The sequence below is a fragment of the Vigna umbellata genome, chromosome 10 (genome assembly GCF_029865625.1).
Source record: "Vigna umbellata cultivar VRB3 chromosome 10, Vumbellata_1.0, whole genome shotgun sequence".
NCBI lineage: Eukaryota > Viridiplantae > Streptophyta > Magnoliopsida > Fabales > Fabaceae > Vigna > Vigna umbellata.
Window position 1 is genome coordinate 20060570 of NC_142174.1, and position 6182 is coordinate 20066751.

At 36.1% G+C, this 6182-nt stretch overlaps 1 pseudogene; it reads left to right on the plus strand.

Moving 5' to 3' along the window:
- The first annotated feature begins 1483 nt into the window (after positions 1–1483).
- On the plus strand, positions 1484–5068 carry LOC148192131 (putative disease resistance protein RGA4 pseudogene; annotated as a pseudogene).
- The last annotated feature ends 1114 nt before the right edge of the window (positions 5069–6182 follow it).

Below are 6182 nucleotides of genomic sequence, written 5' to 3' on the forward strand. Positions count from 1 at the left end.
TTATGTTCATATTATTGCCATTCTAGTTTAGGACATTTATTTGATGAAAAATGAGCTACTTGAAACCTAAACATCCCTACACACGTATTGCTAAGTTAATAGCTGTGATACTTGTCATCTTACCAAACAGAAAAGGCTAGCGTTTCCTAGTAGTGTTTATGTTGTAATTTGAGATAATAGCTTTAGAATCTTCCTAATTAGAGGAAATAGACATATAATCTTTATTTTATTTTACTTTCCTAGTTTTTCTGTTTCCCTTTATTTTACTTTCCTAGTTTTCCTATTTCCCTTTTTAAGAGAATTAGATTATTACAAATAGAGAGTATTAGAATGTATTTTTCATGATTGAGAATAATAAATCAGTCTTATTTTCCACATGGTATCAAAGCTTGTCTGATCCGCTTCCGCTGTCTTTGCTATCTGCCGGCGGCCGACCACCATGGCCGCCGACAGCCCCCTAAAAGTTTCTTCTTTAACATATGTTTTTAATGGGCTCCAATTGCCCTAGTAAAGTTCTACCTTAGAATTCTAGTTTTTTCTCCAACATTACCAACACGTCTGTCTTTCTCATAACAACTACACAAAATTGTGCTTCTAGAATCTAGCCTAGCTATAAGCTATACTTCCAAAGTTCAATCTGACCTAGCTATAAGCTATATTTCCAGAGAGTTGAATCTGACCAAGCTATAAGCTATATTTCCAGAGAGTTGAATCTGACCAAGCTATAAGCTATACTTCCAGAATTTGTCTCAGAATGAGATTCCTCAGACCAGTAGTTGCACCTGTAGTTTAAGTAATGCCCATAGTTGGCATCTTCACTGACTTCCAATCAGAATCCTCGTTCACTGTATTCCGTTGTACACCATCGCTCTCCGCTGCTGGTCACGGTCACAGTTTTGACCGGTGACCAGCGGATCTAGATCATCTCTTTCAATATTTGTTAATATATTTTTTCCATTCATATAATCATATTTTATGCTGATAGAATAAAGAAAGAAACTTAATACAAGTAATTCATTAACATTCCAATGGTGAAACATAACAACCGTCAATCTAGTAAGCATGTAGACAAGAGTCATAAATATGAAAGTAAAACCCTAAAAGAATATATCTTTATTAAATAAATAAATTAAAAGAAAATTTATTGAATAATAAAAGCATAAATCAATAATATATTGAGTGCGTCAAAATTATCATTATTATGAATATGTTAGTTGAAGATATTTTAAATTGGTTGTATAATTTATTAATTTGAAAAATCAATTTTCCTTAATTTTAATATATTTATGGTGTCGACTACAAGCTTCACTAATTCTGTATTTTTGTTTTATAAAATATTGCCGAAATAAGTGATAAACACGATGTGGAAAAAGCTCTGAAATTTGAGCGCAAATGAAAGAGAAAGTGAGAGGACATGTTTGTGGAGTGCAGTGACAGGGAGAGAGCGTAGTTGGTACGCAATTATAAGGTTGGTATGACTTGACTCCTTGTATGAACACTCCTCGTCAACAAAAGCAAAGGGGGACCACTCCTTTTAAGAAAACAACACGCTGTATTCATTGCCATGGCTACCAATTGCCAATTCAACTAAATGACGCGTAGTTAATGAAGATTGATAATTTTCTACGATCACCACAAAATACTCTTCCCGATTCTTCCTTCTCCATAGTCATAATCATTCCAAAAACCCTCTTTTCTGTAAATGGCTGAGGCTTTGCTCGGAATTGTAATTAAAAACCTGCAATCTTTTGGCCAAGACCAACTTGCAACGTTTTGGGGTGTTCACCGACAGACTCAAAAGCTTTCCAGCAATCTCACCGCAATTCGTGCTGTCCTCAGAGATGCTGAGAGAAAACAAATCACAAGTCATGCTGTCAAAGATTGGCTGCAGAAACTCACAGATGCAGCATATGTGTTGGATGATATCTTAGATGAATGTTCAATTCACTCCACAAAAGTGAATTTTGATGATGCACATACTTCATGCCTATCCCGTCTCCATCCTAATGACATTCTCTTTCGTTTCAATATTGGCAAGAGGATGAAAGACATCACCCGAAGATTTCATGACATTCACGAAGAAAGGAGCATGTTTAATTTAGAACCCGGTGTCACAGAGGTCCAAACAATCCATGATAATTGGCGCCAAACTAGCTCTGACATTACAGAACCTGTAATTTATGGCAGAGACCAGGATCGAGAGCAAATTGTGAAGTTTCTTCTGGAAGACGCTAGTAACAGTGAAGAGGTCTCTATCTTTCCCATAGTTGGTATGGGTGGACTTGGAAAAACAACATTAACCAAGAAGGTTTTCAATGATCACAGGATACGCAAACATTTTGAATTGACAATTTGGGTTTGTGTTTCTGATGATTTCAACACCATGACAATACTACAATCCATCATAGAATGCATCGCCGGACAAAATCCCAATATCAATAGCTTAGAAGCAATGCGGAAAAAGGTTGAAGACGTGTTGCATGGGAAGAGGTATTTACTTGTTCTTGATGATGTGTGGAATGAAGACCCAGAGAAATGGGAGCAGTTGAAGGGAAAGTTGCAGTGCGCAAGGGCAGCAAAAGGAGCTACCATTTTAGTCACTACTCGACTCGAGGAAGTTGCTTCCACCATGCAGACGCATCCTGCTTACCGTTTGAAAGAATTGCCAGGAGACGAAAGTTGGTCATTGTTCAAACACCATGCGTTTGGACCAAACAGAGAAGAAACGGAAGAACTCGTGTCAATTGGCAAAGAGATAGTGACAAAATGCGTGGGTTCGCCGCTTGCAATAAAAACATTGGGAAGCCTATTACGTGATGAAAGTGACGTAAAACAATGGCAGAATGTAAGGGAAAGTGAGATTTGGGATATACGGGAGGAAAGTAGTTCTGCGACAGGTGAGGAAAATTCTATCATGCGTGCTTTGAAATTAAGCTATTTTAATTTGGACTTGTCATTGCGGAGATGCTTTTCTTTTTGTGCAATTTTCCCCAAAGATTTTGAAATAGACAAGGAAGAACTTATTCATCTCTGGATGGCTAATGGATTTATTAAATGTGAAGGAAATGTAGAAGTGGAGGATGTTGGAAATAAAGTGTGGAAAAAATTATACAGTAGATCATTTTTTCAAGAAGCTAAGTATGATGAATTTGGTATGATCACAACTTTCAAGATCCATGATCTATTTCATGATCTTGCCCAGTCTATTATGGGTGAGGAATGTGTGGTTATTGTGAAAGGAAGGTTGACTCCGTTGTCAAGTAGAGTTCACTATTTATCTTCTTATGCTTATGTTCGAGGATTCAAGTATGCTTTCAAGAAAGTTGAATCCCTGCGGACTTCTATTGGTACTTATTGCGTGGTGCCATCAAACCATTCTCTCCGAGCATTATGCACAAGCTCTTCTTTGTTGTCCCCACTCAAGGATTTAACACGTTTGAGATATTTGAGTCTGACTTGTTATTCTAAAGCAAACTTAAATAACTTTATTTGTCAAATGCCGAAATTGCAAATTTTGAAATTGCAAAATTCAGCATGTCTTCATGGACTGCCCAAAAACTTGACGCAATTACAAGATCTAAGACATATTGTGATGGATTATTGTAATTCAGTAGTAGAGACGCTTCCCAAAATTAGCAAGTTAAGGCATCTAAGAACACTAAGCATTTTCGTGGTGGGTTCAAAGCCAGGGTGTGGCTTAGCAGAGTTGCATAGCTTAAATCTGGGGGGCAGGCTAAGAATCAGAGGCCTTGAGAACGTCCCCAATGAATGGGATGCTAAACAAGCAAATTTGATTGGTAAGAAGGACTTGAATATCCTGCAGTTGTCATGGGATGGTAATGCTAATCCAAAAGGTAGTAATGTAAGTGTGGAGAGAGTACTGGAAGCCCTAGAACCACCTTCAACTCTGAAGAGTTTTGAAATGAATGGTTATCAGGGAAGGCATTTATCGAGTTGGATGAGAAATAATTCAGTTTTGAGAGACTTGGTGAAAGTTACACTCTCCGACTTTGACAACTGTGAGGAGCTTTTCCCACTTGGTAAACTAGCACACTTGAAAAGGCTAAACGTGAGTGAAATGAAAAATGTGAAGTGGATAGATGGTGAGACGTATGACGGCGTGGAGGAGAAGGCATTTCCATCGTTGGAGAAACTGATTGTTGATAATTTACCAAATTTGGAGAGGTTGTTGAGGGATGAAGGAGTAGAGATGCTCCCTCGTCTTTCCCAATTAACAATTGAAGGTGTGTTGAACTTTAAAGTCCCACGTCTTCCTTGTGTTGAGGAACTTAGTGTTGAAAGGATTGGCGAAGCGGCTTCCTTCATGGAAGTTGTGGGGAATATGGCTTGTCTAAAGACCTTGAGCATTATTGGCGTTAAAGGAGTGGTGGTATTACCCGTCGAATTCAGCAGGTTGGGTGCACTACAGACACTATTCATTGCAAACTGGTATGACGTGGAGTATTTTCCAGAACACGTGCTAGAAGGTCTAACTTCTCTTCGAATTTTGGACATTTCTAACTGTAAGAAATTGAAATCGTTGTCTGAAGGTGTGCGACATTTGGCTCGTCTTGAGAGGTTGATGATCAGTGGTTGTCCAGCGCTGGTGGCTCTACCAAGCAATATGAGTCAACTATCTGCCCTGCGGTACGTTTTAATTGAATATTGCTTCACATTACCAGATGGCTTACAACGTGTCCCCTCCCTACGAGTTTTATATATATACGAATGCACGTGTACTTCATTGCCGGACTGGCTGGGAGACATGACTACTCTTGAAGAATTAAGAATTCATTGCTGTTGGGAGTTGAGGTCACTGCCGAGTAGCATTCAACGCCTCACCAACTTGTCTCGTTTAAATATACGCGAATGTCCTCATCTGAAAAAGCGATGCAAGAGGGAAACAGGAGAGGATTGGCAATACATAAAGCATATTCCAAAAATAGAACTATATTTCTGGAGGGAACCGACAGTTTTGTGATGAATTCAAGAGTATTTTGTTTACTTCTCCCCGTAATGTGTCACTCTGTCTTTGAAAATTTTGTGTAGCCTTTTTCGCGTTATATATATATATATATATATATATATATATATATATATATATATTAAATATAAACAAAGTTTGAGTATTCCCCAGATTTATGGTTGATGTTTGGCACGTACCGTACCAAGTTCTGATTTCGTATAGGATTAAGCTTAGTCACTAACGAGGATGACAAAAATATATGGAACCATTGCTATCCTAATATAAAATCCGCTACAAGTACTGTATGATATTTCAAACAGGTATTCATAATTAACAATGACAGATAATTTAATATACATTTAGGCTTAATACCCTACTTTGTCCCCAGTTTTGTTCAAAAATGTCAAATTAGTCAATCCTTTAAAAAATGCGTCAATTACGTCCTCACTTAATAAAATTTGCATCAATGAAATCCTTCTCGTTAAATCCGTACAAACGGCGTTAATTATTTTTCTTTTTCTTTAATTAACGCCGTTTGTACGGATTTAACGGAAGAGATTTCATTGATGCAAATTTTATTAAATGAAGATGTAATTGACGCATTTTTTAAATGATGGACTAATTTGACATTTTTGAACAAAACTGGGGACAAAGTAGGGTATTAAGCCATACATTTATAAACAAGTCGAAATATTTACTATATGTTATTTGTAAAAACAATAAATTAAAATTCAATTTATATTTTATTAGATTAAATTTAAATAAAATTAAAATTTATTTTTATATTTAATTTAATTTGCATTATAATTTAAATTAATTACTTATAATATATTTAAATTTATTTTAAAAAATCTATAAATTATTTTATTTTAAAATATTTACGAGTATCAATATATTTTCTAAATGTATATATGGTGAATAATGGGATAGATAAGGTTGAATTTTCTTATGCAGGTTGGATAGTGGCTAGACTTTATCCATATCTGATCCAATCTATAGTCATGTCCAAATAAAATAGTAAAAGAAAATAAGTTTTTATGTGCAATTTCTAAGTGATATAATGTCATATATAAAATCTATTGTATTCTTTCTTTAAGCTATCTTTTTATTCTTCACCTCAAGATTTTACTAAAATCCTTCTGTTGCTGATCTGGATTGCTTGCGTGATGCTATGAATAAGCTTAGCAATGATTTTTGTACCGTCCGGTCCTCCCGA